Source organism: Botryllus schlosseri, chromosome 11, assembly GCF_051294905.1.
Source record: "Botryllus schlosseri isolate E-star chromosome 11, Bs_hap1, whole genome shotgun sequence".
Taxonomy (NCBI): domain Eukaryota; kingdom Metazoa; phylum Chordata; class Ascidiacea; order Stolidobranchia; family Styelidae; genus Botryllus; species Botryllus schlosseri.
The window spans coordinates 19285364-19295670 of NC_137246.1; positions in this window are offsets into that span (position 1 = coordinate 19285364).

The following is a 10307-nucleotide window of genomic DNA, read 5'->3' on the forward strand; positions in this document are numbered from 1 at the left end:
GGAGGACACGAGATGTCAGTCAAATCAAGGCAAAAGTATGACCAAGATAAGGAAAATACTTTCATCAAACGGAATAGATACAAAGCAGAGAATTTCTGGATGTCTCATGTCTACAACTATATCCGGTAATTCTTAATACATGTCAAGAATTTGTTGGTCCAGTGGGAACATTCACAAGATGTTTGTTATGATACAGTCACAATCGACTGGTTAGGAATGCACAAAAATATTGTTGGTAAACCTTTGGACTCATGGGGTTAGGTAGGGTGTCAGTTACTTTGGCATTGAAAATAATTTCAAGCATTCTCCATCAGGTCAGAACAAGTGCATGAAAGTGTGACGTTATCATTAGCGTAAAATAAATAGATCGCAGTTACTAGCTATTTATGAAATGTCTCGCAAATAATTGGGCAAATTCCACTTACGCTAGATAATCAGTGATCACTGATCAGGGATCACCAAAATCAAAATGTTACGTTTATCTACTATAGAGGAATTGATATTCATACTTTCCAATCCATCATGTAATAAAAATGAGAACTAACATGATTCTTTCAAACATGGTAAGTCATAAGCTCAATAGGTGCCGTATCTTCAACAGCCAAAGATTTTCTAAAATTACGAAATGCTCCTAAATAACACCGGTCTAAATAACTCGCATGTAAATTCATTTTCTGCTTTCTCTCCGACTGTAAACACGTGATTGCACACTGCACTGTGCACACACCCTGCTGCATTTCATCAGCGTATTGTTAATCACGCTGTCCATCTACTTTATACCATTATATCCAGCCATGCCATGCTATGCCCTGTCAGTCAACACAGCACAGGGTACGTACAGTACAACCGTTGCCGAAACTTTCTATCCCAAGTCAAGAGTCAGCTGATCATTAGGGAGTTGATATCAAAGAACGCCCTCTTATGGATGGCCGTTTTAAGTTGGATTCGCAAGTGATGTTACAATGCAATCGATAAGTTCAGCTGTATTCGAAGTAATCACCGTTGCTACCAGTGTTGGAACCATGGGACGACTCGAGTCAGCTTTTTCAGATGACTCGACTTGACTGGAGTCACTTTGTAAAGACGTCTTGACTTGACTCGGTGTTTTTTTAATGTGGATGATAGACACGTGACTCGAAGCAAAATTCAAGAGTCAATTTCAAGTCATCAAGTGATTGGTGTCGACAAATTCGCTGTACCTGTAGCCGAAGTGCATGCCGTTCTCGACACACTGATATGACCTGTGGAAGCAACGAGTCATTTCGCGCGTTTACGTGTGCGGCCACTACTTGGCTTAGCCTGCATTGGCTGAGCCAAGGAATGGTGGCCGCGTTTCCATGTACACATGTACAGTACATGATCACTTGATCAGCGACCATGAACATCGGTGAATAAAAATTGACAACTGGTACCGATACTTTGTGTTGAAAGTTCGTGCTGGAGGATATCGACATTAGAGTGCCTGTTACATAGTTCGTAGAATCCTATAGCTTTGAAAATGTTTCTGTCAAGATACCCGGAATAGTGAACATCAATTCAATGCCTATAGCGAAAATCTTCCAAAGGGAACTTTTGCAGTAGGGTGCTACAGCTTAGCTATAGATAGCATCAGGATTGTTGCTGATATGCCCTGTGATTATAGCTTACGTTGTCGGACACTATAGTAGTAATATATCACAACATGTATTCCTGATCTACAGATTGCTCATCAGTGCTCATACCGACTCATTCTTGAATATGACAAACGTGTAGCACAGGGGTTCTCAACCCGCGGTCCGCGACATTATGAACGTATTTACTACTGGCACCGTATTCTTGCATATTAATTTAGCTACTTGGCTCTCTTATCGTACCGTCTCTGTGTCGTTGGAATACTCATTATTTGATGTGTTCTGGTTTCTCGATATCTGCTCGAGTTAAGATTGTTTTTTTAATCGGCCTTCCTCTGAACTCTTTTTTAAGAGAATCCCGCTGCGTAGTACATTTTTAGAGAGTGTTTCACTCACCGTGAATGGTTTGAACAGAAAAAAGAAAAAGGAACGGGAAATTAAACGGCGGAAACTGTGTTTGTAACAGGCAACATTACAAAGCTGACTTCTGTAACTATTGCTGACCTCGAGACACCAGACTTTTTCTCTTATGACGGAGAGCTCAAAGTAACAAAAATGTTACCGTAATGCGCCGCTGGGAGACACATTATTCTCAAAAAAAAGCAACTATGCAAACTTACGAACGCTGTCCATCATTGCTTTGGAATGCATAAAAGGGTACTAAACGCCCGTATAGGACTGGTAAATAGGCTATACAGTAGCGTAAATTTAATAGTAGCCCGCAAATACATAGTAATAATGTTCTGCGGCCCGCGGCGTCTTTTGCTGGTAAAATGCGGCCCGTTATACACGGGAAGTTGAGAACCCCTGGTGTAGCATCTCAAAGTACCGCCGATATGTAGAATGTAGATGATACTTTCGTCATATTCAAGAATGAGTCGGAATGTGTGTGAATGTGACCAAGTCCTCGTTCCTTTCAACTCGTTTCATCCTGCCAATAGATTCACAATCGAAAAAGAACGGAATAGATCATTGTCCTTTTTGAATATTTTGGTCGAAAAGCACGATAACAATAATTTTTTTAAAATTGTTTCGCGCTAGGCGTGATTTACTGTTGCCACATAGGCCTATCTTGATTATTGGGTACCCCCCATGAAAAAATACGCATCATGGTTTATAGAAATGCGCATTTCGGCATCGGCCATTACCGCGCCTCGACGCACCAAGACATATGGAGCTTTAGGTCATGTAACATGCGACTTCGAGAAGTGTGCCAGAACGATCGGAAGCGAGAAAACTTTGGCCGAAAAAGACTGCCCTAATGCTGACCGAAAACTTCGATGTGTTTAATTGTCCATAAGCGCCTAAATAGCTGGCGCCGAATCTTCCTATTCTGACAATCTGAACCCCGCAAGACAAATGCCATCACACCGAGAAAAATGATTTACCAGTGAAGTGATACCAATTTGAAGTCGTGTGCGTCTTTAGTACTTTGGGCAATTTCAATATCTTTTGACATAGCAGACAGGAGGTCACGAAATAAAAATAACAACATGTAACCAAGTCATTACCAACGGGTCCGCCCGGATATGTTACCCGCTTGTATTGGCCGATTCGATCATAATTATAAAAGATTTTCGCGTTTTCGCGCGGTTAGGCGATATATGCTGTCTCACTAGGAGTACAACAAATCTCGTCTATCAGTAAAGTGGGCCTAATGTACAGCCTGATGAGGGGTCTGGAGGGCAAAGCGCCCCATGGGTTTATCACCCTATGGGGGCCGATACCAACGTTTTGGGGGGCTTTACGAAGGGCTGTTTCGGTCTTGTGTATGAATATGATAAATATAATAAGTGTCACTGTGATTGTGGCTACGTGGGAAGAACAACACATCGTTTGTAGGACCACGTAAAACAGTATGTCCCTTGATTTATTAGAACACGCACGTCACGCTCGGAGAAATGCTTACCCTTGACCTTGATCCTGAAGCTTGTTTGAGAACAGGCAATAAAGGTCATTCTGAATTCTGCCATTATTGGCAATCATTTGATGGATAATTCTGTTTGTGCGAAAAATTATTTTCGAGATAGATTTCGCATGGTCGGGAGAGGCCGCGGCTCACACTTTCATTTGTGTATCTTGAAGTTGACTTTTATCAAAATACGCCAACAAAGTCTGTGCCAATAGAAGGAGTTCGTGCACCATCTGATTTCAAAGGCTGTCCTTCAAGTCGTTTTGATTCGATATACCTTCCTATCTTTTCCTTGTACCAATCAAGGATCATCCGAGAATTATCAACGAAAAACTCCAATAACTCCGCTTCTACTTGTTGGAATTGAGTCAAATTTGTTTTGCGTCTTCTCTGAAGACAGCTCAACAATTTCATGGGGTTGACAGAAAAATTTGAATTTGTTTTGAATTTGAACCAAATTTGGTGTGCAGCGTTTTTTAGGGTAACCTGACAATTTAATGACTGAATGGCTGGAATCCAGAAAAAAATGTTTTTTTTGAACAGCCCTAATGCACACTTTGAGTTGAGTATGAACATTCCAAAACATCCCAGAATTTTCATTTCTTTATTTTCTCAATTTTATTCGATGTTGTGAGCATTCGATTCCCTAACGAATCCAGAGGTGGTCAATACTTTTAGTTTAGAAGTACTCAAGAAGTGGATTTCGCCTATTCCCGCTAGTTACTCAATTTGTTATGTTTTTAGACTACTTCCTCGTCTACTGGAACAATTTTTTGGTAAAAATACTTATAGAATAGAATAATATATTCATATTTTTTAAATTTTCCTGTTTAAACTGAAAATTTTAATTGGATCTGCGGAGCCCTATACTTGTTAGAATTGAACCAAATTTGGTGTGCAGCGTAAACCTGACAATTTAATGACTGAATGGCTGGAATCCAGAAAAAAGTTATTTTTGAACAGCCCTGTGCATATATAGGAATAGCTCTGGACGTCCGACTCATATCAAGTCTGATTTACAACCAGTATAGCAGGGACGGGCAACTTCTCCGCAGTCGGCGGGCCAGATATGTGAAAATGAAGTAGTTGGCGGGCAGGATTCCTGAATCGTTACATGAATCGCTTATTTATCCACCTAAAAGGAATAAATCGTAAACTTTAGGTTTAAAGCATAGCAACAGTATTTAATGAATTTATTATCATAATGTACTTCAATAGCTGTTAAAGGTAATGAGACATTTATGATCGATCAAAGGTGTGAAAAAATTCTTTGATCTCTGGCTACATGTCGGACGTAGAAACCCTTAGTAAAGAATGCACGTCAACGTCAGTTTGATTGGAACGCAGATTTTGTCTTGTTAATGTAGGCTATACATGGAAATGTTTAGTCGCAAATGTACCCTATGTAAACCCGCGGGACACATTATCACGTAATGCCGGAGACTAGGGATGGTGTGAACGTGAGGTTCACGTTCGCGTTCTGTGTGTGAACCTCGGAAATTCAGAGGTTCGCGTTCACAACAGAACCTTGATAGGTTCTGCACTGTGAACCTTTTTAATATATTACAATTTTCACTTTATTGTGACATCTTTAGTACGAATTTATTGCATTTCAACTGCGGGCCACTCTATGCATGGCGCTGGCAGCAAAAAATCAACACAAAACGAATATGCACCTTGACAGTCTATAAGACTTTACTTGCTGTCCTGAGGGACGAGTTTCAGCTCTTTGACCGAGCTGGACGAGAGTATCTGGCTGATAGTATGTATGACTGACTTCCGATATTCCTAACTAGCTTGCCAATCCAGAGACAGTGTCTTTCCGGTACTTTGTATTGACGAACAGTGAGCACGGATCAACTAACCCAACTGATAACAAGACGTTAAAAAATACTTGCAATACTGCAAAATAAGAATACATCACGTCAGTGCCCTACCAAACGAGGAGCTACTCATGACCATGCTTACTACACGGCCGTCGAAAGAAAGAGTGAAACGTGGTCGTGCTTCTTCTGCCGTCCGATGAGGCGAGTCGAGCGTGACCATTGTGACGAACGAATAGTGTTAAAGAACCACCGTGACATAGCCGGCCCTGTTGGGAATTGTGAATACGAGACATTAATCAATGAGCAACAAATCTGTGGGAATGGTGGTGACCTAGATATGAAATAGGGCGGCAGAAATTAAAAAAATGTTCACAACCAGACTTGCATTACATGACACGAAATCTAGTACTGCCCCAGACGACACAAATTTCTAATGCCGCGACTATAGGGGTGCGGGCAGTCACCGCCCTGTGGCAAAGGCCAATGTGGCTGGCAGTTATCAGCAAACGACGAAATAGAAGCGACAGTGGTGCTCTAAATATGAATAAGGCGGCAGGCAACAAAACTAAGGAAATAATTTGACTCAAATACGCATCCAATGCATCGCGCAGAATTTTCTGTATGATCGTGTTGTAGGAGAGAGTAAGCCTGACATAACGACTTGCGCATACTCCCGAAAATGATTTTCGTTCATCTTCTTGTATTTGCGGAATAATTCTGGTTCCTTGACGACCTTTGAACACTGAGTTTCGAGCGACTTCTTAACTGCTCCTCGGTCGTAAGGCAATTTTTTCTCCTCCATCCGCCATGGGAGGCCAACTTGAAATTGATTGTTCATGATGGGCGCGGGTTCATTCATAGCGGCGAGGGCCTGCTCGTCTTCGATAGAGTTCTTTGATTCGTAGGGGTCGGTACAAATGTCAGAAAAATCGGCATTACAAATAGAAGACATTGGCAATACAGGCGAGACACATTGTTTGGAGAAAGTATCGACATGTACGAAATTTGCATTAACAAAATTAACACTATCGCGCGCGGGGGCACTCTTGGAGAGTGATTTGTCAAGGCCGCCCAAGCACCAGCCGAAAACTGATAGCTTGGCACCTGGCAGTTCATTTTGCGGTGGTATTACTTCGGTGCAGGGGTAACTCGTGAGGAAATCGTTACCCACAAGGAGATCGACATCGCTTGTCTGAGCGATAGGAATGCTTATGTGGCTGAGGTGATCGCACGCTGCGATGGTATCGGCATTTGGCGCGTGAACGTTGACGTTCGGAAAATACGGGGTTGACAGCACGTCTTCGAGATTAATGACCGTGCTCTGATCGAGGCCCTGCACCGAAAGCGACACAAATTGCGCGGCGCCCCCAGCAATGCCAGTTGCAGTTTCCATTTCATGGTCAATTTGATCACCATGAACATTCAATTTTTCTAGGAGGCGCTCGGTACAGATGCACGTGCCGCATCCAGGATCTAGAAAGGCGTTAGTAATCATTACCGCATTCGAATCGGCGGACGTGATTTTTACTGGAACGACAGATAGCCGCACAGGGTTCTTAATCATAGTTGCCGATGCCAGCATGGCGTTTACATTGGCAATTTCGGTAGGCCTATTATGGCAATTTGTGACGTGCCTTGTCACATTTTGAAATGCTCCATGAAGGAGGCTGTGATGCGGTGAGCCGCAATTATCGATATGACATCGATAACTCGATCCGCAACTATGGTGATCGTGACCGTAGCTCAAACAATTGGTGCAGAGCGATTTTTCTTCCACGTATGCGTTGCGATCGGTCGGGGTCTTCTCTCTGAAAGCGTCACATCTGTAGAGAGGGTGAGCGCCGTTGCAGAGTAGGCAAGGAGGCAGCTTTTGGTGAGAAGTACTGCGTCTTTGGACGTTGTGCTCGGGAAAGTGTATCGATGCGGCATGCACTTTCACTCTAGTCTTTGGCGGAATGTACCTCGAATTCGGCAGGCTATAGACGAATTGTGCGGTTGGAGTTCTTGAGGTGTCGGCTGCGCGTTGTACGAAGTCGACGAAATCTTCAAACGTTACGTTGGAGCCTTTCATTTTTTCTTCGTGTTGGCCCAGGAACCGTTGTAGGAAGTATTTAGGGTAGCGACCCATTATCTCATGAAGAACTCCCAGTGCATTGACTTGAGTCATGGCTTTGCACTGTGTGAGGACGTGTCTGGCAGACCGCAACTGGTCGGAGGCCTCTATCAGTGATTGTCTATTATTAGGGTCGACCGGGTCCCCATTTCTTAATTGATCAATGAATGCGTTGGTAACATAGGAATTGCGCCCATAGTTATCATGCAGGATTTTGCGTGCATGTGTATACGCCTGCTTGTCATGACGACCAGCGCGGCAGCCTGCGACAGCTGCCTTGGCAGGGCCAGTACAGTATAAAATGAGCTTGTTCAACTTAATTCTATCAGGATGAATTTCACTAGGATCTACACCTTGGGGTTCGAAGGCGCTATCAAACTCGTTGATGAACCGGTGATAGTCTAGAGGGTCTCCGTTGAAAGAGGAGACTGAGATCGTTTGAAGGTCGAAACCACGTTTGATGGAGCCCAATATATTGTTCCACGGGTTATTATGGTTATCATTATGGCGTGTACCCGAACTATAACCCGACACTGGCATTGAAGGACCAAAATTTTCTGAAGTTTGCTGGCTATACTCGACAGGAATATGGCCACCGCTGTGTACAACAGGCGGGAAGTCATCTAGAGGACGTGGGGCGAGACCGGCATTAGTTATAATCGGGTTACCAAAATTATATGGTTGTGAGTAGCTAGAATCAATGGGGATACGGCTGGCATTGTGGGCCGCATCCGCAAAACCAGTCTGTACAGGAGGCGAAACTATCCCGTCCATGGGCATTGCCGGCCCAGTAGGGATGCGCTGATAGGCAGCTTGAGGGTATGGCGTTTGACTATAATCACGAGCCTGGCCATGAGACCGAGCTTCCAGGCCGCTGTCGGTCGCCGGGTCGCTATAATCATATAAGCGGGCCGAACTTGGTTCAAATTTTATATAACTTGCCGGTGCGGCCGACTGTCTAGTAGTCATCACAGGGTGAGTCACCGCCGGCCCATTAATGGGCCCCTGAGCAACACTGTTAAGTGTCACAGGTGCAGGCGTGTTCAGAGTCACAAAACTTTGCCCAAGGGTAGAAGGCATGTATAAAGGATCTGTACTCACTGCGCTGTTTACTGGGGCGACAGGCTCGACATACTGCGTCGCGACAGAACCACTACAGGTCGATTTGGCGTTGATGATTTTCAATCTCTCAGTGGCTTCGAGGAGCTGTCGTTCGGTCGCGAGTTTCGATTCTTCACATCTAGCTTCAAGTTCGGCTTGTTTTTCCTCAGCTTCAAGTTCAAGTTTGGCTTGCTTTTCCTCAGCTTCAAGTTCAAGTTTGGCTCGTTTGGCCTCAGCTTCGGCACGCTTCGCCTCGGCTTTTAATTTCGATTGTTCTTCTGCTGCCCTGATTCTTAGTCTTTCAATTTCACACTCGGCGCGAATGCGTTCCACTGAGGCGTGAGTTCTTACGGAACTGGCGGTCTTGCCAAATCGACGGCTCCACGTTGCATCCTTTCTGAAATGCTGTCGGATGTCTCCGAGGTCAACACTTGCTGCAGAATTTGTGCTTTCGTCTCTGAATTCCTTGTAAGCATTATTTACTCGGCGTTGGCCGTTTGCAATCCCTAAATTCAGCTCCCTTATCGAGCGGATACTCGGATGACGGGGTTCGTGCCTTTGTAGGGTTCGCTCCAATTCATTCAAATCATCGTAGAGTTGAATACATAGATCGTCTAGCGCACCTTTAGACTTGATGATGAGTGGGTGCGAAGACGCGCTGTTGATTGCAGTGTAGAAAGCGCGCTCTGCTGTCTCGAAAGCAGCGCTGGATTCCTGCATGACTTTGTCAACATGCTGCTTGTTGAATGCTTTTCGATCGGCTGCTTGTCGTGTTGAATCCATCTTGACTTCAGTCGGTGCTTTATTTTTTAACTATGTCCTGAGGGACGAGTTTCAGCTCTTTGACCGAGCTGGACGAGAGTATCTGGCTGATAGTATGTATGACTGACTTCCGATATTCCTAACTAGCTTGCCAATCCAGAGACAGTGTCTTTCCGGTACTTTGTATTGACGAACAGTGAGCACGGATCAACTAACCCAACTGATAACAAGACGTTAAAAAATACTTGCAATACTGCAAAATAAGAATACATCACGTCAGTGCCCTACCAAACGAGGAGCTACTCATGACCATGCTTACTACACGGCCGTCGAAAGAAAGAGTGAAACGTGGTCGTGCTTCTTCTGCCGTCCGATGAGGCGAGTCGAGCGTGACCATTGTGACGAACGAATAGTGTTAAAGAACCACCGTGACACTTGCTTTGTCACAAAAGTTTGCTCCAAATATCCAGCTTTCCGATTGTGAATATTTAGCGACTCTCTGCTGTGAGCTCGACTCGCAATCACACAACGTCACGAGCTAAATACACTTATAGTAATCAGCGAATGATGCTTATTCAACCAACCAAACTTGACTTCATATGTTTATTGTGGGTTTGGCTACTGCTGTATAACTTATTAATGGGATAATTTCGGTAGCAAGCATAGAAACCCTGTTTTACAGTCTGCTCAAAATCAATGTAGCAATACTCAGACGCCGAATACATTGTCTGGTCTGGCCAAGACCGTTAAGGCGTTTCTTATATTCCCTGGTAAGTCCTCGTTGAAGTTGTTGGCAAAGCGACGGATAATATTGATTTTATGGAAGTATTATATCATTTGATTGCCTCAGTTGATACATTTAGCGACGTTTAAAACGCCAATATGTACTTCCGCATTGTGGGATTATGTGAGAGAGAGAGAGTCTTATGTGGCCCGAGTCGTCGCTAGGTATCGTGTATACGTACATGTACATTGATATAGGT